General features: G+C 46.4%; 1 long non-coding RNA gene across 1 annotated transcript; it reads right to left on the reverse strand.

Annotated features, from left to right (window-relative positions):
• Positions 1-128: 128 nt before the first annotated feature.
• On the reverse strand, positions 129-21,573 carry LOC115030380 (uncharacterized). Its single transcript, XR_003835970.2, has 4 exons — positions 21,222-21,573; positions 20,322-20,401; positions 1,722-2,240; positions 129-537 (listed from the first exon to the last, which is right to left on the reverse strand). It is a non-coding gene; the product is annotated as an uncharacterized LOC115030380 (long non-coding RNA).
• Positions 21,574-23,561: the final 1,988 nt, after the last annotated feature.

Genomic DNA, 23,561 nt, shown 5'->3' on the forward strand with positions numbered 1-23,561 from the left:
TGAGTTCAAGGCCAGCCTGGTCTACGGAGTGAGTTCCAGGACAGCCAGGGCTACTATACAGAGAAACCCTGTCTCGAAAAACCAAAAAAACAAAAACAAACAAAAAAAAGCATCCAAACACTAAAAACCAGGACAAAAGAGGTTTTGTTTTATTTCTCACATGAAGAAGCAGCAAGGAAGAAAAATAAATAAATAAATAGTTGGTTGTGTGGGTTTGAAAAGCCTATGGGAAAATAATTAACTAGTGGTTGGCACCCTCCTTTGAACAATGGCCCAGTCTCCAGATTGACGCACACAATTTGGGGTCCAGCTATTGAAGCAGTCACCAGGGGCGGCTCTCAGTACTTTCCACACTGTAGCTCCTTGAGACTGGAGTCAGCCGAGCACCCCAGTAGCCTTGGGAGGGTTGTGGCGAGTCGCACTGTCCTGGCTTCTGATTCTCTGAGAAATTGCAAGGGTTTAGCGGGATTGTGGATATTCTAATTAGGCATGTGTAATTTGATTTTGGAGCGGTGGAACTTGTGAGGTCTTTTGAACCTACATAGGAGAAAAAAACAACTTAAGCCTTTGAAAATGAATGGACATATCAGTGGATTATGATGCACACAAGTCCCTCCAGCTTTGAGCCCTGCTCTGGGACATATCGGATGCCCAATAAAGTTAATAAAGTTGTTGATTTGAGTGGGAGTCTGTTGGACTCCAAAAAGAGGACGGGTTTCTCTGTCTTTCCACAAAGCCCAACTCTTTGATCACTTCAAGGCCTCTGGCCACTGCTCTGCCTACAGTAGTCAACTTCATTCACTCAGTCTTTCACCATTCTTTGGAAAAGAACACTCCTCTCCCCTCCTTCTCCCCTCCCTTCTTTCCTTCTCTTTTTGATGCAGGGTCCTCCTATGCAACCCTGGCTGGCATGAACTGACTGTGTAGATCAAGCTGCCCTTGAACTCACAGAGATCTGCCTGCCTCTGTCCCCTGGGTGCTGGGACTAAAAGGTGTGTGCCACCATGCCCAGACACTTTTCTTTTTTAGGATATAACTCCTTCTGATCCAAGTGTGAAGTGCCACTTCCACTCCTAGTCCCAATCACCTCCCCTTGTCACGTTTGCAGAGAGACCTGGCCCAGACTGCCCAAACCCAATCTGCTTTTCTGCTCCTCCTCCTTCTATTAGACTCTCTCCCTGTCTCTCCCTCCCTTCTCCTCTTATTCTACATGTGTGTGTGTGCACAAAAGGGTTATTCACTGAACTTGAAGCAGCTCACCTGTTAGGCTAGACTATCCAGCTTGTGAACCCCCAGAGCCTTCTTGTGCCTGGCTCCCCCAGTGATGAGATTTCACATGTACTCTACAACCAGTTTTTTTTTTCTTTCCCATGAGTCCCGTGATCTGAACACAGACAGGTCTTCGTGGTACCAGGGAGCTTGGGGCCTCCTTTCATGGGTTCTTAGTCCCCTTGATGCAAATTTTTAAAAAGAATTTAGAAGGACTTAAGGACCAGCATGTAGAGTCCGGGGAGAGTTTGGAGGAGAGGCAGACTGCAAAGCTCAGCAGCTGCCAGGAGGAGGTAAGTGGAAAGGGAGAGGAGAGAAAGCCACATCTTTAAAATTACAGTCCAAGAAGGCGCAGGCTCCGAGATGGAGGCCAGCAAACAGCTGTGTGGCAGAAGTGGGGTCTTCAGAAAAAGAGTGAAAATGTCCAGAGGGTCAAGAAAGGAGATACGTACTCAGAAAGGGAGAGGAGCCGGTGCACTGGTGCTCACCTTCTGTCCTCAGGAGGCAGGACGGGTTCTCTATGATTTTAAAGCCAACCTAGTCTGCATAATAGAATTCCAAGCCAGACTACATAGTAAGACCCTGTGACCTAGAATTTCTGACATTCTCCGCTCTGGTTCTAGAGTGCTAGGATCCTGGTTGTGTGCTACCAAGCTTCCTCCTCCTCCGTCTCCTTTTCCTTCTCCTCCTCTTCCTCCTCTTGCTCCTCCTTTTCCTCCTCCTTCTTTATTCCAAACAGGTTGGGGCTATGCAGTTCAGGCTGGCTTAGAACTCACTATGTAGCCCAGGCTAGACTTGAATCTGCTATGAACCTTCTGCCTCAGCTTCTCCTGCCCACTCCCTACTCCCATCTTTGCTAGGTAATCCTAGAATGATCTCAAGCTGGCGACCCTCGGTCGTCCTGGTGCTGGGATTACAGGGGTGTGCCAGCAGATCCCATGGTGCTCTTCTCTTCATGTGTTGGGCAAATCCTAGAAGTAGAATTGTTGGGTCAGAAGGAAATCTCATTTGTCATTTGGACAGAATTTGTCACATCAACTCCAGGATGATTACATCAATTTACATATCTTCCTGCCGGCCGAGAAAGAAAGCGAGTGCTTCTCAGAACAGGCGCTGGCTGGCTGCTATCAGACCTTGTGATCTTTGTCAAACTGGTTAGAATAATATGCCGCCATAATTTTCATTTTCCTCTCTCGCTCGGTGTGAGCAGATTGGTTCCCTAGAGCTCAGATGACAGATGATCTCAAACCTGGTGACTTTAAACCACAGAAATGAGTCCTTTTGCCTTTCTGAAGACAAAAGACAGAAATGAAGGTTTCTGCAGAACTGGGTTGCTTTGAACTCTCAGGGAGAGGTACTCCAGCCCACCTCTGTCTCTGGGGTTTGCTAGAAATGCTGGGTGTATTGATTCCTCAACCTCACCCCACCCCCACCGTGGCTTTTCCTCTGTCTTCCCCAGGCCTCTCTCCTGTGTGTCTATGACTCTGAATTTTATCTTGATCTCACTTTGCAGCCCAAGCTACTTTTTAAAAAAAAATATGCCGGGCGTGGTGGCGCACGCCTTTAATCCCAGCACTTGGGAGGCAGAGGCAGGCGGATTTCTGAGTTCGAGGCCAGCCTGGTCTACAGAGTGAGTTCCAGGACAGCCAGGGCTACACAGAGAAACCCTGTCTCGAAAAACCAAAAATAAATAAATAAATAAATAAATAAATAAATAAATAAATAAAATATTTATTTATTCTATGTAAGTACACTGTAGTTGTCTCCCGACACTACATAAGAGGGAGTCAGATCTTGCTATGGATGGTTGTGAGCCACCATATGGTTGCTGGGATTTGAACTCAGGACCTTCAGAAGCTACTCTTTAATCCCAGCACTCGGGAGGCAGAGGCAGGAGGATTTCTGAGTTCGAAGCTAGCCTGGTCTACAATGTGAGTTCCAGGACAGCCAGGGCTATACAGAGAAACCCTGCCTAGAAAAACCAAAAAAGAAAGGAAGAAAGAAAAAGAAAAGTTAGAAGAAAGAGTCCCGAGAGTCAAGGAAGGCTCTGAGAAGGAGGCTTTGGTTTCCTGTCCTTCCTCTGTACATATGTGTGGCTGTGAGTTTGTGCACATGTGTGCTTTCCTATGGGAGGTTAGAAGGTGTCAGAAGTCCTGGAACTGGAGCTGGGGTGAGCCACCCAAAGGGCCTGTTGACCTCGAAGAGATTTACCCATCTCTGCCTTCCCCGCAGTATAATTACAGGCTTGAGCCACAGAACATGCTCAAGGCATGGCTGCCAAGGCAAGAGGGTCTGAGATGAAGGCCTTCCTCAGCTCAGTATGGGGAGTTTAAGAGGAATCTAGGCTACATAAGACTCTTTTCTCAAAACAAATGGAAGAAGACGGTTTTCTTTCTTCTCTCTTTCTCCAGTAGATTTTAAAATATTAGGCACTGGGCTAGGAAGATGGCTAAGTGTGTAAAGATCTTGCTGCCAAACCTGGCGGGCTGAGTTCAGTCCTTAGGACCCACACTGTAGGAGAGAACTGACTTCCACGCGTTTTCCGAGCGCTCCATGAACACTGTAGTGTGCGTGTGCGAAAACACAAGCATATAAATTAATAAATGCATGAAAGAATAAGCGTTAAATATAATATACCACTCAGTGTGCAATCTAAACCGCGCCTTCTTCTCCCCGTGCTCCACTTCCGCACCCCTCTAACTTTAACCCCGGTCACTGTCTCGGCGCCGGAAGATGAAGTAGCCATAAATAACTCTTCTGTGAATTCTTCCACAGGAAGTTCAGCCTGATCTGATCCAGCTTGTCAGCGATGAAGAGAAAACAAACTGCCAGGAGGCCCACCCCAGGGTTTCTCGGACGGAGAGGACTTGAGGAGGCCCGTAACAGCTCTGAGGAGGACCCTTCAATGTTACCGGAAAAATAAAACCGTGAAGGCTTGGAGGCTGAGCAGTGCTCCTGCCGGTTGGGAGAGAGATCCTGGTTTTGATACTAGAAAGCATAGTAAAATTGATAATTTGGTCTAGCAAAATGGCTCAGTGGTAAAGGTGCCCGTTTACAACCCTGCTGGCCCAACCCGAGTTCGATCCCAGAGTCCCTAAAGTGGAGCTCTGAGTTCTGTATATATATATATATATATATATATATATATACACACACACACACATATATGCATGCTATGATGTGATACCCTTTGAATATAAGTCCCTTTTTTGGAGACAGGATCTCATTTGTCATGCTGGCCCAGAATTCACTATGTAGAACAGGCTAGTCTCTAACTTGCAACAATCCTCCTGCTTCAGCATTCCATGTGCTAGGATTACAAGTAATTCGCATCACTCCTGGCTATAAATTCATTAATTGACCATTTAAGACAAAAGCCATCCATTTTTTTTTTTTTTTTTCCTTTTTGAGACAGGTTCTCACTATGTAGCCCAGGCTGGCTTCAAACTTGCTATGTAGCTGAGGCTGACACAGCTCACAAAGTCTCTCTCTCTCTCCTCCTACCTGTACCTGTTGAGTCCTGGGCTTATAGTCAATCAGTTCTAGGTTTTGTGCTGCGTTAGGAAGGAGGAAATAACAGAGGGAGACAAGCCAGGCGTGATGGCGCACACTTTTAATCCCAGCACTCGGGAGGCAGAAGCAGGCGGATTTCTGAGTTCGAGGCCAGCCTGGTCTACAGAGTGAGTTCCAGGACAGCCAGGGCTACACAGAGAAACCCTGTCTTGAAAAACAAAAAAACAAACAAACAAACAAAAAACAAAAACAAAACCCAGGGGGAGACCAACAGATGTTTCCCCAATCAACCTGTCATGGTGAAACCATGGTTTCCCAAACCAAGGAGTCACGAAGATAAAGTCAACTGGTATTTAATGGCTTGGTGACTCTGTTAGTTAGCACTGTGCTAACTGGCCAGACTTTGTGACTCTAAATAAGTTACTAGGGCTGGAGAGATGGCTCAGTGGGTAAGAGCACCTGACTGCTCTTCTGAAGGTCCAGAGTTCAAATCCCAGCAACCACATGGTGGCTCACAACCATCTGTAACGAGATCTGACTCCCTCTTCTGGGGTGTCTGAAGACAGCTACAGTGTACTTACATATAAAATATAAATAAATAAATCTTTAAAAAAAATAAGTTACTAAACTTCTTGTGCCTCAGATTTCCCATCAGTAAGTGGGACAGTAATAATACTGTCTATATGACACATGATATGTATATGCTATGTATAACTCCATCATATATGGAGTTCATATGTAATAAAGCAGTAAATACATATGTGCAGTGTAAGTGCATATTATGTATATACATGCAAATAATAAATCATACATCACACCTAGTATCTAGGTGTGGTGGCTCATGACTGTATCCCAGTTCTTAGGAGGCTGAGGCAGGAGAGTTGTCATGATTTCCAGGTGGGTGCTAGGCTCGTCTCATCTACATGAACCCAGTATAATCCTAATATATGTAAGAGATGATAGACAAAGTCCAGGTTGTCCTGAAATTTGCTAGGCTGGCCTAGAACTCAAAGGGTTCCCCTTGTCTTTGCCTCCCCAGTACTGGGATTAAAGGTGTTCACCCCATACTTGACATTTCGGGGCTTTGTTCATTTGTTTTTGACATAAAGTCTTCCTATGAAACCCTGGCTGGCTGGTCTAAAACTCCATGTAGATCAGGCTAGCCTCAACCTCTTGGTAATCTCCTTGCCTCTGCCTTTTGAGTGTTGGGGGTGATAAATATGCCCTGCTTCCTGTAAATCTCTATCTTGGACTTGGACTACTAGGGTTTCCAAGATGCTCTACTACTCAGAGCATCTCAGAGAGGCCTCGAACACTGGGAGAGAGCAGGCACCTGCTGTACAGAGCAGTCTCCAGGGAGATGTCAGGGTGTGGGGTGCTTCCTTGGAGCAGAGAGCAGCTCCCTGTCAGGCCTTTAGTGCTTGTTAGCATGGCCTTTTGTGAAAGCAGCCAGGGGCTGGATCCTAATTCCCTCTTTCATTAAATCTTATCACTACTATTAATTACCACAGCCTCTATGGAAATGTAATGGTAGCCTTCCTGGATCACAGAGAGAGCCAGTAAACTGAATATAAAGGAAGGCTTTAAATTGGAGGCCCCGGTGGCTAAGAAAGTACAGCCACCAGCTCTGTTAAGGACAACAGAGGACCATAACTCCAAGAGCCACTGGCTTGAAGAACATGGAGAGGCTAACCTTGATCTCTGTGTGTGTGTGTATGTGTGTGTGTGTGTAGGTCAGAGGTCAGTATCCAAAATCTTCCTCTATCATGTTTTGCTTTATTTATTTGTTTGTTTTTTATACGTAGTCTTTCGGTGAACCTGGAACTCACCAATTTGGCCTCACCACACTCCAGGAGATCCTCCTGTCTTCACCTCCCCAAACCCGGGATTATAAACACACACCACTGTGTACAGTTCCTTACATGGCCAAACTCAGGTCCTCTTGATTATGTGAAGGGTGGGGTGGGATGGGGTGGGGGTGCTTTCATGAGCATGTGGGGGTCAGGGATAACCTACAGAAGTCAGTTCTTTCCTTCCACCACATAGGTCCTGGGAATTGAACTCAAGTCATCAGACTTGGCAAAAAGCTCCTTCCCTCACCCATCTCTCAGGCCCCTCTCTATGCCTTCCTAAAGGTGTTTTATATTTGTGTGTGTTGTATATGTGTGCTCCTGAGTGTGTAGATGTATGCACACATGCAGAGGCCTCAAGGCCTCCCAGTATTTATCTTTTTTTGCAGGTGTGTGTGTGTTTCCGGTACCACACCACATATGTGGAGGTCAGAACAACTCTGTCTATCTGTCTGCCTGTCTGTCTGTCTGTTTTCGAGACAGGCTTTCTCTGTGTAGCCCTGACTTTCCTGGAGCTCCATCTATAGACCAGGCTGGCCTCCAGCTCATGAAGAACCCCCCCCCCCCCCCCGCCTCTGCCTCCTGAGTGCTGGGATTAAAGGCATCCACTACCACCACCCAGCTAGAGGACAACTTTGTGGACCCAGCTTTCTCCTCCCACCTTTCATAGGTCCTGTGGAAGGAACCAGGCTTGTGAGGTAAGCACACTGGAAACCAGGGCTTTATATTAAACTTGGTGTGGTAGCCTTGTCTGTAATTCCAGCCCTGGCAAGCTGGATGCCATGGATGTTAAGTCCAAGCTAAGTAGTGAGTTCAAACCCAGCCCGAGTTACATGAAAATTTGTCTCAAACCAAAACCCAAAACAAACACCAAAAAAGGAATTTCAGGAGTGAAGCATGGGCTCCAAGTCTCAGAAAGTGTTGCTCACGGTATGGCTCTCCCCTGCAGCAGCTGGGAGCCAGGCAGAGTCTGTGGTCTTCAGTGCTGTGCGTGGAACACTGCCAGCCTGTTCTCTACCAACCTGGCCGCAGTAGTGGGAGCTTCCGGTGCCCCGTGGCAGAAGGCTGATAGGGTGCCTGCAGACATCATGGCTATTTCTAAAACCTGCCAGACTTTCTGCAAGAAATGTGGTACCCCGCAATGGGGCAAGTGTAGTGGCTACTGGGGGCACACCAAGCCTATTTTCTGCAAAAAGAGTAAAACTACAAAGAAGATTTTGCCGAAGCTTCAGTGTGTTGAGCTCAACTGCAGATCTAAGGCGAAGGATTCTGGCTATCATGAGATGTGCACAGTGGCTCAGTGGTTAAGAACCCTGGCTGCTCTTCCAGAGGACATGGGTTCTAGTTCCAGCCCCCACATGGCAGCTCACAACTGTCTGTAACTCCAGGTCCAGGAGACTTGATTCCCTTTTCTAACTTCCAAGGGCATCAGACACACATGTGGTGCACATACATATATGAAGATAAAGCATCCACACATAAGAGAAAAGCTTGGAGGAGTGTGTGTGTGTGTGTGTGTGTGTGTGTGAGAGAGAGAGAGAGAGAGAGAGAGAGAGAGAGAGAGAGAGAGAGAGAGAGAGAGAGAGAGAGAGAGAGAGAGAGGTAGAGATACAGTTCTGAACTGATTTTGTTATAAAGACAATAAAATACACACACATGGTTGTCAGCAAAAGGTCTGGGGACTCATGTGTACCTAAAATTCTCTATCTGAGGATATTCTCAGATAAGCATGGACTTTGCCAAGCGCAACACAATATGGGGCCCATTCTTTTCTCTTTTTTCTCTCTTCTTCTTCTTCTTCTTCTTCTTCTTCTTCTTCTTCTTCTTCTTCTTCTTCTTCTTCTTCTTCTCTCTCTCTCTCTCTCTCTCTCTCTCTCTCTCTCTCTCTCTCTCTCTCTCTCTCTCTCTCTCTCTCTCTCCAGGGTTTCTCTGTATAGCCCTGGCTGTCCTGGAACTCACTCTGTAAACCAGGCTAGCCTTGAATTCAGAGATCCACCTGCTTCTGCCTCCCTAATGCTGGCATTAAAGGTGTGGGCTGCCACTGCCTGACTCTTAACTATCTATCTATCTATCTATCTATCTATCTATCTATCTATCTATCTACCTACCTACCTATCTACCTACCTATCTATCTCTCCATCTATTTGTGAGTGTGCGTATTCCACAGGTATGTGCACCAGGTGAGTGCTTGGCGCTCACAGATGTGAAGAAAGCATCAGACACTGGAGTTACTAGGGAGTGTGAGCCACTAATGGTAGTGCCACCAAGTGAACCTGGGCTCTCTGGAAGAACAAGTGCTCTCAATTGCTGAGCCATCCCCACAAGCCCTATGAGGTCCTTCAGGCCAAGTGCCACCTACCTCACAAAGTCCCCTCAGCTCTTACCCTGTTGCTCTCAGGGATGCCTCTCTTTTTCACATCTGTGGTGACTTTCTCTTTCCCCACCTGGCTTCCTCATCTCCCCCACCAGAGCCTCTCAGGAACCCCCTCAGGCCCCCCTCAGGCTCCGCCTCTGGGCTCCCTGCTGATGGAAAGGTGGAGGGAAGTTTCTCTGTTAGGAAACACGGGGGGGGGGGGGGGGGGGGGGGGGCTCTCAGGGACCAGGAGTGGAGAGAAGCACAAGCCACTTCCAGTTTCTGTGGTTCCCTCTTTATGAAAAGGAAAGAAAGAAGACATGCCTCCCACCGTGTGAGGACTGGGCACTAGAGCTCAGTCATGGAGAGGTGTTAGGCAGTCTCAGCCAAAGGACAATCTAATCTAATTAATTTCTCTCTCTTTCTTTCTCTCTTCTCTTCTTCTTCTTCTTTTCCTCTTCTTCTTTTCTTCTTCTTCTTCTTCTTCTTCTTCTTCTTCTTCTTCTTCTTCTTCTTCTTCTTCTTCTTCTGAGACACTCTTATGTAGTCTAGATTGGCTTCCAACTCTCTGTGTAGCTGAGGCTAGCCCCCAATGCTCCTCCCTGTGCCTCTCTCTCTCCTTTTTTTTTTTTAAGATTTATTTTATTTATATAAGTATACTGATGCTGTCTTCAGACACACCAGAAGAAGGCATCAGATCCCCATTACGGATGGTTGTGAGCCACCATGTGGTTGCTGGGAATTGAACTCAAGACCTCTGGAAGAGCAGTCAGTGCTCCTAACTTCCGAGCCATCTCTCCAGGCCTCCCTGTGCTTCTCAAGTGCTGAGGATTCAGGTCTAGTTAAGTATTAGGATTTGCATTTGCAGTCAGGTTCATTGTGCATAGCCCTGTTCACACTGCATGCCAGCTTCAAGGACTTGGTCACCATAGGACTGACACTGTGGTCAACTGAGTAAGTAAGCCCACAGGTCCCTAGCCCTGCATGAACAAGCAGGGTCAAGGAGACGCTCACCCAGCTGTGACCCTCACTCCTGCTGCACAATGGCATCTGGAACTTGGAAAACTTTGCTATCTCTCCATCTATTTGTGAGTGTGCGTATTCCACAGGTATGTGCACCAGGTGAGTGCTTGGCGCTCACAGATGTGAAGAAAGCATCAGGCACTGGAGTTATCAGGGAGTGTGAAAAACCAGGGAGTTTCACACTGGAGCAGTGGAAAACCGTGTGTGTGTGTGTGTGTGTGTGTGTGTGTGTGTGTGTGTGTGTGTACACACTCATGCGAGCACAAGCACAACCAGAAATCAACACTGGATATCTCTCTCTCTCTCTCTCTCTCTCTCTCCCTCCCTCCTTCCCTCCCTCCTTCCCTCCCTCCCTCCCTCTCTCTCTCTCTCTCTCTCCCTCCTTCCCTCCCTCCTTCCCTCCCTCCCCCCTCCCTCTCCCCTCCCCCCTCCTCCTCCCCCTCCCCCTCTCCCCTTCCCCCTCCCCCTCTCCCTCTCCCTCTCCCCCTCTCTCTCTGACAGTGGCGGCTCTCTCTGAGCCTGGCTCTTTCTGATTCACTACATTGACAAGCCAGCCAGTGAGGAGTGAGCTGCAGAGTCATCTGTTTGGATCCCCACCTTCCCAAGCTGGTGTTCCATGTAAGCACTACCATGCCTCCTTGACTTTTACGTGAGTGTTAGGGATGTAGCTTGAGCCATCTTTTCAGCCCCCAAAGCTTGTGTGTGTGTGTGTGAGGGTCTCACCATGCAGCCCCGCTCAGCCTTGATCTCACAGAGATCTGTGAGTTTTCTGATGAGACTAGAACAAACCAGAAGGGGCTCAGTGGCGTTTAAGGAAGTGAAAGAGGCTTTGCAGTCAGGAAGAAGAGGGGCCCCCAAAAGGCTAAGGGCCATTAGGAACCACAGAATCTCTGAAAGAGAGGGGTTTATTAAACTGTTGAAAATTCTAGCCAGAAAGAGGTCTGGGGCCAGCACAGGTTCCTACTGCTCTTTCAGTGCAGTAAGTAGCAAAAGGAAGTATGGCTGCCAGCCAGCATAATGGCTCTGGACTTGGGTACTAGAGCTGAGGAACCCGAGGTAGAGGACCTTTTGGAATTACAAGCCAACCACCCTTAAATTGGACCCTGTCTCAAGAACAGACAAAACGAATGAAGTTAGACCTGGTGCCATACCCATTTCATGCCAGCTTTTGAGAGGTAGAAGCAGGAGTGTGAGGCTAGCCTGAGCTACACAAGACTGCCTCACAAAAGCCAAAAGAGGAAAAAGGAAGTTTGCTGATCCCACGTCTAAGAGCTATTTTTAAAAAGTCTGTGTTGGCGTCTGGTGAGACGGTTCAACAGATGAAGACACTCGCCACCAAGCCTGGTAACCTGAGCTCAGTCCCTGGTCACCACATCGTGAAGGAGAAAACCAACTCCTGAACCCCACAAATGCACTATGGGGCATAGATGCCCCCACATGTACCCAAACACACACATATGCACAGGCACACAAGCACACACAAAATGAGATCTAATACTGGAGATGGGACTCAGGACGCCACGCATACTGGATGAGCAGTCTAACACTAAGTTACACACCCAGTTTTTTGTTTTTGTTTTTGTTTTGTTTTTGTTTTTTTGAGACAGGATTTCTCTGTGTAGCCCTGACTGTCCTGGAACTCACTTTGTAGACCAGGCTGGCCTTGAACTCAGAAATCCACCTGCCTCTGCCTCTGCCTCCCAAGTGCTGGGATTAAAGGCATCCCGACTCACACACCCAGTTTTGACAAACATTTTGTTTTGTATTTATTTTGCTTTGAGACAGGATCTCCCTATGTAGCTCTGACTGGCTTGATACTGGATACGTAGCACAGGCTAGCTTCACATTCTTGATACTGGATATGTAGCACAGGCTAACTTCACATTCTTGAGGACCTTCCTGGTCCAACCTCCCAAATGCCAAGATTATAGGTACCCTCCACCATGTCCAGATTTTGGGTTAGTTTGGTTTGGTTTTGGTTTTTCAAGACAGGGTTTCTCTGTATAGCCCTGGCTGTCCTGGAACTCACTCTATAGACCAGAGTAGCCTGGAACTCAGAGATCCACCTCCCAAGTGCTGGGATTAAGGCATGCACCACCACCACCTGGCTCATGCCCAGACTTTAAAGAACATTCCCCCCCACACACCCCCACACCTTTACATTTTAATTGGGGGAAAGAAAGCATACATTTATGTTGAACCTACATAGGTGTTAGGGATGGGCTAGCATGAGTCTTGGAGACCCTGAGAATGGGTTAGCCATGGCAGAAGGACTTGCTGCTTCTGGATTGGTTGGATCTGTGAGCAGGATGTCATGGCAATATGGTGTCATCATGGATTTAGTGTATGTATAGATGTGTGTGTAACCATGTATGGGGTGTGTGCACGTGGAAGTCTAAGGTCATTGGTCTGTGACCTCCTCAATTACTCTTTGCCCTATTTCACATATGTGTTCATGTATTTATTTATTTACTTACTTATTTGCTGTGATGGTTTGTATATGCTTAGACCAGTGGCTGGAACTTTTAGAAGGTGTGGCCCTGTTGGAGTAGAAGTGTCACTGTGGGTGTGGGCTTTAAGACCCTCATCTTGGGCTGGTGAGATGGCTCAGTGGGTAAGAGCACCCGACTGCTCTTCCGAAGGTCCAGAGTTCAAATCCCAGCAACCACATGGTGGCTCACAACCATCCGTAACGAGATCTGGCGCCCTCTTCTGGAGTGTCTGAAGACAGCTACAGTGTGCTTACATATAATAAATAAATAAATCTTTAAAAAAAAAAAGACCTCTGAACCTGTAAACCAACCCCAAATAAATGTTGCCTTTATAAGAGTTGCCTTGGTCATGGTGTCTGTTCACAGCAGTAAAACCCTAAGACATTTTTTTGTTTTGTTTGCCCTATTTCACATATGTGTTTTGTTTTGTTTTGTTTTTGTTTTTCGAGACAGGGTTTCTCTGTATAGCCCTGGCTGTCCTGGAACTCACTCTGTAGACCAGGCTGGCCTCGAACTCAGAAATCCGCCTGCCTCTGCCTCCCAAGTGCTGGGATTAAAGGCGTGCGCCACCACCGCCCAGCACCCTAAGACATTTACTTAATGTGTATAAGTGTTTTTTTCTCCGTGTATGTCTGTGTACCTCTTGCGTGCCTGGTGGACTCAGATGTCAGAAGAGAACATTAGATCCCTGGAACTGAAGCCACAGATGGTTGTGAGCTGTCCTGTAGACGCAGAAAACTGAACCAGGGTTCTCTGCAAGAGCCGCGAGGGAGCTCATAGGCATTGTGCCATCCCTCTAGCCCTTCCCCTTTATTTTTGGAGACACGGTCTCTTGCTGAGCCTAGAGGTCATGGATTGGCTAGACTGGTTGGCCAAAAAGCCCCAGAGATTCTCTTATTTCTGCTCCCCAGGACACTTAGCTTTTTAGAGGGGTGCCAGGGATTAGAACTCACATCCCCAAGCTTAGACAGTGAGTGCTTTACCAACTGAAGTGACCTCCTGGTTTTGAGACTTGATCTGTAATACAGGCTGGACTAGAACTCATGATCCTCCTGGCTCAGTGTCCCAGGTACCAGGATCACAGACAGGCACGTGCCACTCACTACTCTGAGACCAGGAGTGTGAGGGCTGACTTTCGCTGGATTAGGCCATTAGTTAAGTGACTTCCCTCATTTATCTTTTCCCTCCTCCACCCTCCCTGTCCCTCCTCATAGTTAAATTTAGAACAAGCCAGAGAGTCTTTATCAGGCAGGCGCAGGTCCTGAGGGCAGCCACCATGATTATTTCAGCCTTTGCTTCTGTGACCCAAGTAGCCATTGATGATCTGAAGCATGACAGTCATTTAAAGGTGGCTTCTCCAGGGACTCAGCATCCACACAGGTATGAAGTACACACCTGCTGCCAGGATTCTGCATCTAAACATCGACAAGAGCCATCAGAAAGAAGACAGGGGCTAGAGGGATGGCTCAGCGGTTAAGAGCACTGACAGCTCTTCCAGAGGTCCTGAGTCCAAATCCCAGCAACCACATGGTGGCTCACAACCATCCGTAATGAGATCTGACGCCCTCTTCTGGTGCATCTGAAGACAGCTACAGTGTACTTACATATAATAAATAAGTAAATAAATTAATTAAAATAAATAAATAAATAAAAATAAATAATCTTTAAAGAAGAAGAAGAAGGAGAAGGAGGAGGAGGAGAAGGAGGAGGAGGAGGAGGAGGAGGAGGAGGAGGAGGAGGAGGAGGAGAAGGAGAAGGAGAAGGAGAAGGAGAAGGAGAAGGAGAAGGAGAAGGAGAAGGAGAAGGAGAAGGAGAAGAAGAAGAAGAAGAAGAAGAAGAAGAAGAAGAAGAAGAAGAAGAAGAAGAAGAAGAAGAAGAAGAAGAAGAAGAAGAAGAAGAAGAAGAAGAAGAAGAAGAAGAAGAAGAAGAAGAAGAAGAAGAAGAAGAAGAAGAAGAAGAAGAAGAAGAAGAAGAAGAAGAAGAAGAAGAAGAAGATAGATGTGGTGGTCTGAATGCTTGGCCCATAAGGAGTGGCCTTATTAGGAAGTGCAGCCTTGTTAGAAGAAGTGTGTCACTACAGAGGCGGAGTTTGAGGGAGGTTTCATATATGCTTAAGCTAAAGACCAGTGTAAAACACAGTCCCCTTCTGCTGCCTGACGATCAAGATGTAGCCCTCTCTGCTTCTCCAGCACTAAGTCTGCCTGCAGGCTGCCTTGCTTCCCAACCGTGATGATAATGGACTGAACCTCTGAACCTGTAAGTCAGCCCCATTTAAATGTTTTCCTTTATAAGAGTTGTCGTGGTCAAGGCGTCTCTTCACAGAATTGAAACCCAAACTCAGACATCAGAAAAATACAAAATATTCAGGGCTAGGCAGATAGATCAGTCAGTAAAGTATTTGCCCTACAAGCAGGAGGACCCCCAAGTTTGGGTCCCTAGCACACAGATAAGAAGCCAAGTACTTCAGTGTATATCTAACCCTAGTGCAGGAGGTAGGTGTGGAGGAGACTGGACAGGAGGGTTCCTGGGGCTCACTGGCCAGCCAACCCATCCAATCAGCTTGCTCCAGGCTCAGTGAAAGACTGTATCTCAAAAAGAAAGGTTGACAGGACTGGTGAGATGGGTCAGCAGGTAAAAGGCATTTGCTGCAAAGCCTGAAGCCATGAATTCAATCCCATGGGACACACATTGTGGAAAGAGAGCCCGGAGCCCGGCAGTGGTGGCACAGGCCTTTAATCCCAGCACTTGGGAGGCAGAGGCAGGCAGATTTCTGAGTTCAAGGCCAGCCTGGTCTACAGAGTGAGTTCCAGGACAGCCAGGGCTAGACAGAGAAACCCTGTCTCGAGAAACCAAATTAAAAAAAAAAAAAGGAAAGAGAGCTCGGGATGGTTTTACAGTAGCTAAGGAGGATAACCTGAGGCCTCTAAAAACAAGCACTCAGTGAAATGAACGGATCGTCTTCTTTGTTTTTCGGTTTATTTACTTATTATTTTTCTGGATGGTGTACTTTGAGCCTGATAAATGTGTGTCCCCACATGCCACAGTGAATGTGTAGAGGACAGAGAACCACTCTGGGGAGTCAATTTTCTCCTCCAACCTTTGCATAGATTCAATTTGCATAGAGAATGGCTTTACCTGCTGAGCTATCTCCTGGCAATTGTCTTTACCTGCTAGGCTATCTCCTGGCAATTGTATTTACCTGTTGGGCCATCTCCTGTCCTCCTCAACTTATATACTTACTTGTGGTTTAAGACAATGTCTCTCCTCTCTCTCTCTCTCTCTCTCTCTTTTTATTTCATGTATATGAGTACCCTGTAGCTGTCTTCAGTAGTTTTTTTTTTTTTTTTTTTTTTTTGGTTTTTCGAGACAGGGTTTCTCTGTATAGCCCTGGCTGTCCTGGAACTCACTCTGTAGACCAGGCTGGCCTCGAACTCAGAAATCCGCCTGCCTCTGCCTCCCAAGTGCTGGGATTAAAGGCGTGCGCCACCACGCCCGGCTTTGTAGCTGTCTTCAGACATACCAGAAGAGGGCATCAGATCTAATTACAGATGTTTGTGAGCCACCATATGGTTGCTGGGAATTGAACTTAGGACCTCTGGAAGAGCAGTCAGTGCTCTTAACTGCTGAGCCTTCTCTCCAGCCCTCTTTCTTTTTAAAAATTAATCATTTTAATTGTTTACTTTTCAAATGATATTCCCCTTCCCAGTTACCCCTCCACATAGCCCCCTCCCTCCCCTCCCCTTCCCCCCTCCCCTGAGACAAGATTTCTTTTTTTTTTTTTTTTTTGGTTTTTCGAGACAGGGTTTCTCTGTGTAGCCCTGGCTGTCCTGGCACTCACTTTGTAGACCAGGCTGGCCTCGAACTCAGAAATCCGCCTGCCTCTGCCTCCCGAGTGCTGGGATTAAAGGCGTGTGCCACCACGCCCGGCTGAGACAAGATTTCTTATAGTCCAGATGATCTTTAAATTCACTAGGTAGCTTAGTCTGATGTTCTGGCCTCTTCCTCTCTAGGACTGGGGTTACAGGTCTCTACCATCACTCCTGGCTACTTTACATATGAGATGTTGGTAACTGAACTAGGCAAATGCTCTGCTGAAGAGCTGTATCAACATTGTCTTTTTTAAGTTTATTTTTCCTTTTTGATTCCCTGTGGGTGGATGCGTTCATGCGTGCGGGCATGCGTGTGTGTGTGTGTGTGTGTTTGTGTGTGTGTGTGTGTGTGTGTTTGTGTGTGTGTGTGTGTGTGTGTGAGTGTATGTGTGTGTATGTGTGTGTATGTGTGAGTATATATGTGTGTATGTGTGTTTGTATGTGTGTGTGTATGTGTGAGTGTATGTGTGTGTATGTGTTTGTGTGTGTATGTGTGTATATGTGTGTGTGTATGTGTGTATTGTGTGTGTATGTGTGAGTGTATGTGTATGTGTGTGTATGTGAGAGTGTATGTGTGTGTATGTGTGTATTGTGTGTGTATGTGTGAGTGTATGTGTGTATGTGTATGTGTGTGTATGTGAGAGTGTATGTGTGTGTGAGTGTATGTGTGTGTGTGTATGTGTGTATGTATGTGTGAGTATGAGTGTATGTGTGTGTGAATGTATGTGTGTGTGAGTGTATGTGTGTGTGTATGTGTGAGTGTATGTGTATATGTGTGTGTATGTGTGTATGTGCATATATGTGAGTCTATGTGTGTATATGTGTGTGTGTGTATGTGTGTATGTGTGAGTGTATGTGTATGTGTGTGTATGTGAGAGTGTATGTGTGTGTATGTGTGTATTGTGTGTGTATGTGTGAGTGAGTGTATGTGTGTGTGAATGTATGTGTGTGTGAGTGTATGTGTGTGTGTATGTGTGAGTGTATGTGTATATGTGTGTGTATGTGTGTGTATGTGCATATATGTGAGTCTGTGTGTATATGTGTGTGTGTATGTGTGTGTATGTGTGTGTGTATGTGTTTGTAAGTGTATGTGTGTGTGTGTGTGCTGCTTTATTTTTGTGTTTGTTGGCTTTGACATCACCTATGTAGCACTAGCTCTCCTGGACTAAATCAGATCAGCCTGTTTCTGCCTCCAAAGTGCTGGGATTTAAGGGGTGTACCACCACACCTGGCATAATGTTTTGTTTTGTTTTTAACATCTTTTAAAACGATGTATTTGTTTTATGTATGTATGTATGTACAGTGTAGCTGCTGTCTTCAGACACACCATAAGAGGACATTGGATCCCATTACAGATGGTTGTGAGCCATCATGTGGTTGCTGGGAATTGAACTCAGGACCTCTGGAAGAGCAGTCAGTGCTCTTAGCCTCTGAGCCATCTCTCCAGCCCCTTGGTTTGGTTTTTTGTTTGTTGTTTTTTTCGAGACAGGGTTTCTCTGTGTAGCCCTGGCTGTCCTGGAACTCACTCTGTAGACCAGGCTGGCCTCGAACTCAGAGATCTGCTTGTCTCTGCCTCCCTAGTGCTGGGATTAAAGGCGTGCATCACCACTGCCTGGTCTACAGAGCGAATTCCAAAGTAGCCAGGGCCACACCAAGAAACCCCGTCTTGAAAAACCAAAGAAGCCGGGCATGGTGGTGCAGGCCTTTAATCCCAGCACTCGGGAGGCAGAGGCAGGCGGATTTCTGAGTTCGAGGCCAGCCTGGTCTACAAAGTGAGTGCCAGGACAGCCAGAGCTACACAGAGAAACCCTGTCTCAAAAAACCAAAAAAAAAAAAAAAAAAAAAAAAGAAAAAACAAAGAAAATAACAACAAAAAAAATTGAAATGCCTAGCAAGAAGAAATAAACAAACAAACAAACAAATAAATGGCAGGATCAAGAGGCAGGTTGGACAGACAGATGGCTCTAGACAAAGAACACAGGACCTAGATCCAAAGGACTCAGGTTCAGTTCCCAGCATGTACATGGCAGCTTTCAAGTGTCTGTAACTCCAGTACTAGGGCATAGACACACATGCAAACAAAATACCAATGCACATAAAATAAAAATAAATGAATCATTTAGAAAAACCAAAAACCAAAAACAGGGGGCTGTGTGATAATCCAGACCTCTGAAGCCTGAAGCAGGAAGATCTGTGGGTAAGGACAGCCTAGAGAGACTTCTTAAATCCCAGCATGGAAAAGAAAGCACGTGCCTGTGTTGACCATACAGATTAAGGGTGATCACTCGTGGGTGACAGTGGGGCAGAGACAGGCATTCTTTGCTGATTTGTTTCTCTCTTGACACAGGGACTCACTGTGAAGCCAAAGCTTGTGTCAGCTCAAGATGACACTGTTTTGGCAGACAGAGTGCTAGGATGATAGGCTTAGGCTTAGGTTTGTTTTTTGTTTTGTTTTGTTTTTTGTTTTGAGACAGACTTTCTTTGTGTGTAGCTCTGACTCTCCTGGAACTCACTCCGTAGACCAGGCTGGCCTCAAACTCACAGAAATTCACCTACCTCTGCCTGTGCCTCAGGATTAAAAGGGTGTGTCACCCCAGCCTGGCACAATGCATAACTTGAATGTGTGCGTGTGCGCATGTGCCTGTGTGTGCATGTGTGTGTGTGTGCGCGCGCACGTGCACACACGTGCGCGTGCGTGTGAATATGCAAGTGAGCTCTGTTGGTATCACATACACCTAAAGGCTGGAGGAAGGCACCATATACTATTACAGACGGTTGTGAGACACCACGTGGTTTCTGAGAATTGAACTCAAGACCTTTAGAAGAGCAACCAGTGCTCTTAGCCACTGAGCCGTGTCTCCAGACCTTTTTAGTTTAATTTAGCTTAGTTTAGTTTTGTTTTGTTTGTTGGTTGGTTTTTTTGCGGGGGGGGGGGGGTTGTTTTGGGGGTTTGGTGGTTTTTTTTGTTTTTGTTTTTGGTTTTTGGTTTTTCGAGACAGAGTTTCTCTGTGTAGCGGTAGATTTAAAAAAAAAAAACTTTTATTTACTTTTTGTGTATGGATGTTTTGCCTTCATGTGTATCTGTGTAGCATGTGTGTGCCTGGTATTCATGGAGGCCAGAAAGGAGCCCTGGATGTCTTGGAACTGGAGTTACGGATGTTTTCTAAGCCACCAGGTGAGTGCTGGAATCAAACCCACTTCCTCTGGAAGAGCAACCACTGCTTTTTGGGTTTTATTGTCGTTATTTTTATTTTTATTTATTTATTTTTATTTTATTTTATTTATTTATTTATTTATTTTTGGTTTTTCGAGACAGGGTATCTCTGTGTAGCCCTGGCTGTCCTGGCACTCACTTTGTAGACCAGGCTGGCCTCGAACTCAGAAATCCGCCTGCCTCTGCCTCCCTAGTGCTGGGATTAAAGGCGTGCGCCACCACGCCCGGCTTATTTTTATTTTTTGAGACAGGGTTTCTCTTGTAGTCCTGGCTGTCCTAGAACTTACTCTGTAGACCAGGCAGCCAGTGTTCTTAACAACTGAGCAATTGAGCCGGGCAGTCGTGGTGCATGCCTTTAATCCCTGCACTTGGGAGGCAGAGGCAGGCAGATTTCAGAGTTAGAGGCCAGCCTGGTCTACAAAGTGAGTTCCAGAACAGCCAGGGCTACACAGAGAAACCCTGTCTCGACAAAAAACAAAAAACAAAAAAAACTGAGCAATCTATCTAACTCCCTCACTCCCATTAAATATTAACAAATATATATGTTGTCATCTATATTATCTATATCATCTATACCAGCACTGGGGAAGCAGAGGCAGGCAGATGACCCTGGTCTATACACTAAGTTCCGAGCAAAACAGGGCTACATAGTGAGACCCTATCCCCCCACCCCACCCCCCAAAAAACCACAAACATAATGGAATTTTCAAGCTATAAAGCAGAGGTTAACAAACTCACCCTCTGAAGGGCCAGATGATCCGATCTTCGGCTTAGTCTTTTATTGACCACAGAGTTTCTGTGTTTATGACTTAGTTCTCCTGGGATAGCACAAAAGCAACTTACTGATATTATACAAATGAGTGAGATTGGCTGAGTTTCAATATAACTTAATACATTTTGTATCTTGCTGGGTTTGGGCTATAAGCCTGTAAGCTTGCTTACCCTTAAGATAGAAATGAGAATATATAGGAACATATGTATTAGGATGTTCATTCCAAATTCTTTTCTTTCTGAGACAGTCTTATGTAGCCCAGGTTGCTCAAACACTGTAGCTGACAGTGACCTTAAACTGATGCCCCCGCCTCCTCCTTCAAAGTGCTAGGATTACAGGCATGAGCCAGTACATCCAGCATGTTGGCTTGGTTGGGCTTGAACCTAGGACTCCATGCTTGCTAGGAAAACGCTCCACCAACAGAGGTACATCTCCAGCCCCAGCGTTATTCAAAGAAAAAGACCTGCTATAACACACCCTACCCATCTTTAGCTAACTCATGGGATGGGATGATGTATGTATGAACTGTGGTGTGTCTACACTGAAGGCTTTTATGCAAGTTCTCAAAAGGATGGCAAGCATTGAGGAGGCAGCTCAGTGGGCACTGGCTGTCCAGACTGAGGATCTAAATTAAATCCCTGGTACCCACAGGGTGGACATGAGAGCACACTCCTGAAAATCATCCTCCACCTTCTACATGCAAGCCATCTCACATACACACACACACACACACACACACTAAATAAAATGAAATACTTTTTATTTAGAACAGATTAAACATACATCTACCGATTTGGAGGAGTAAACAGAGCTCTTCAGAATATTATCAACAGTATATATAGTGGTTTTTCACCAGAAAAACAAACCTGTAAATGCCAAGTAACTCTCGGGGCCTCCAGCTGAGGAAGGAACGCACTGCGCCTCCCGCCCGTGTTGGGCTTGGCTGTGTGACTTGCTTTGGTCCATGCGATATTAACAAATGTCCTGTGAGCAGAGCCTGCCCTGTGCTCCCAGAGTTCCTGATGTTCATTTGTTTTGGCTTTGGGGGTTTTGATGCTGGGCATCAACCCAGGGCTTTGCACATGCTAGGCAAGTGCTCAACCAGTGAGCTCCGCCCACAGTCCCCGGTTACATAATTTGACTTTGTTCCTGGAGTTTGCACAGTAAGCTTCAGAAGGACACACCTCAGGTAGCCACTAGCCCAAGAAGGATTAGGAATGTTCAGGTCAGCCCAGATCACCTGCAGATTCAGGAACAGGAGAATAAAAAAAAAATCATTGTCCTAAAATGTTAACTCCTCACTGGCCAGGGTTATATATATATATATATATGTATATATATATATATATATATATATATATATGTATATATATTGTGTGTGTGTGCGCGTGGGAGAGAGAGAGAGAGAGAGAGAGAGAGAGAGAGAGAGAGAGAGAGAGAGAGAGAGCAGAAGGAGGAGGAGGAGAAGGAGAGGTGGGGAGGGAGGAGAAGGGAAAGAGAGAGGGATAGTAAACACATTTATTTTCTATGGTTCTGGGGCCTGGAGGGGCCTATATCAAGGTGCAGACATTGGTGCTGACTCTCTTACTATGTTATTCAGTGACAGAAATGCAGAAGGCCAGAAAGGCATGCTGAGCAAGAGATTGAATCTGCAGAGCTGGACCTGATGGTGCGTATCTGTAATCCCAGTACCTAGGAGTTAGAATCAGGGGAGCCAAGAGGTCAAGAGCAAGATTATCAAGATGGCCGGGTGGTGGTGGCACTCGCCTTTAATCCCAGCACTCAGGGGGCAGAGGCAGGTGGATTTCTGAGTTCGAGGCCAGCCTGGTCTACAAAATGAGTTCCAGGACAGCCAGGGCTATACAGAGAAACCCTGTCTCAAAACAAAACAAAACAAAACAAAACAAAACAAAACAAAACAAAAAAAGGTTATCAAGATGGCTCACTGGTAAAAGGTGTTGGCCACCATGCCCGACAACCTGAATTGATGCCCAGCTCCCCACATGTTGGATAGAAAGAACCAAATCCTAAAATTTGTCCTCTGACCTCCACGTGTATGTTCACTCAAATACATCACGCGTGCGTGCACACACACACACACAGACTATAAACATTCAGATTTTATCCACTTTACACCTGGACAATTGGCCCAGGTCCATTTCTATGGATGGAGTTCCGATGACCTAAACAGAGGGCTGATCCCTGGGCTTGCTAGTAGGGAGACATGATCTACCCATAGTATCCCTTATTTGAGATCATTTTAGCCAACGTGAGCTAGCAGTGTGGTTGACAGACATCTGCCGTCTTCACCAAGCCCCTACGCCTATACGTTCCTGCCCTGATTTTCCTTGGAGAAATGCCTTCCTCCAGACTCTCGGCTTAGGTGGGATGTATGAGGTGGAACCCCAGCCTGGGCTCAAGGGTAAGAAGCTAGAGGTGTTATTTGATGTAGCATTATTCATTTGAAATGACCATGGTGGGAGTTTGGGGATGGCAAAGTCACTACAAGTCAAAGCTGCCAGAGATAGAGATTTTGTCAGCACGTGAATAAGTCAGGTCTGGTCCATTCGTGGGCCACAGTGTCCCCGCCATGCTTTGGTGTAGGCGTGTGTGGCCACTGGAGTGCTGGTACATAGGCGCTGTGTTCTGCTAGCGATCCTGAAATGCCGTGCTTGGAGACCATGGCTCAAAGAGATCCCTGATCCCCTTCATCTCCAATTACCCAAGCCGATTTCTTTTGTTTGTTTTGAGACTGGATCCCATGTAACTCAGGCTAAGCCTAAAACCTCTCTGGATCTAAGGCTGGCTTGGATGTTCCTGATCCTCCTGCCTCTGTTTCCCAAGTGCTAGAATTACAGGCAAGTGCTGTGTGCGTGTGTGAATGTGTGTGTATGCTGGCCTGAATATACAGCAGTAAACACATCACCTGTGATGCCCACAAAGGCCAGAGAAGAGGGTGTTAGATACCCTGGGCCTGGAAAAAGAGGTGGTGGTGGGCTGACATCTGGATGTTGGGCATCGAACTTGGGTTCTCTGGAAGAGCAGCCTGTACTCTTAACCTCTCAGCCATCTCTCCAGCCCCTGGTTTGGGCTTTTTTAAAACAGAGTCTCACTGTGTAACTTAGTCTGGCCTCAAATCTAAGGTGATCCTCCTGCCTCTTGTAATCCCTAAGTGTTGGGATGACAAGAGTATAACGGTTGTCCCT

This window comes from Mus caroli, unplaced genomic scaffold (assembly GCF_978045245.1).
Source record: "Mus caroli unplaced genomic scaffold, Mus_caroli_1 scaffold_2, whole genome shotgun sequence".
NCBI classification, from domain to species: domain Eukaryota; kingdom Metazoa; phylum Chordata; class Mammalia; order Rodentia; family Muridae; genus Mus; species Mus caroli.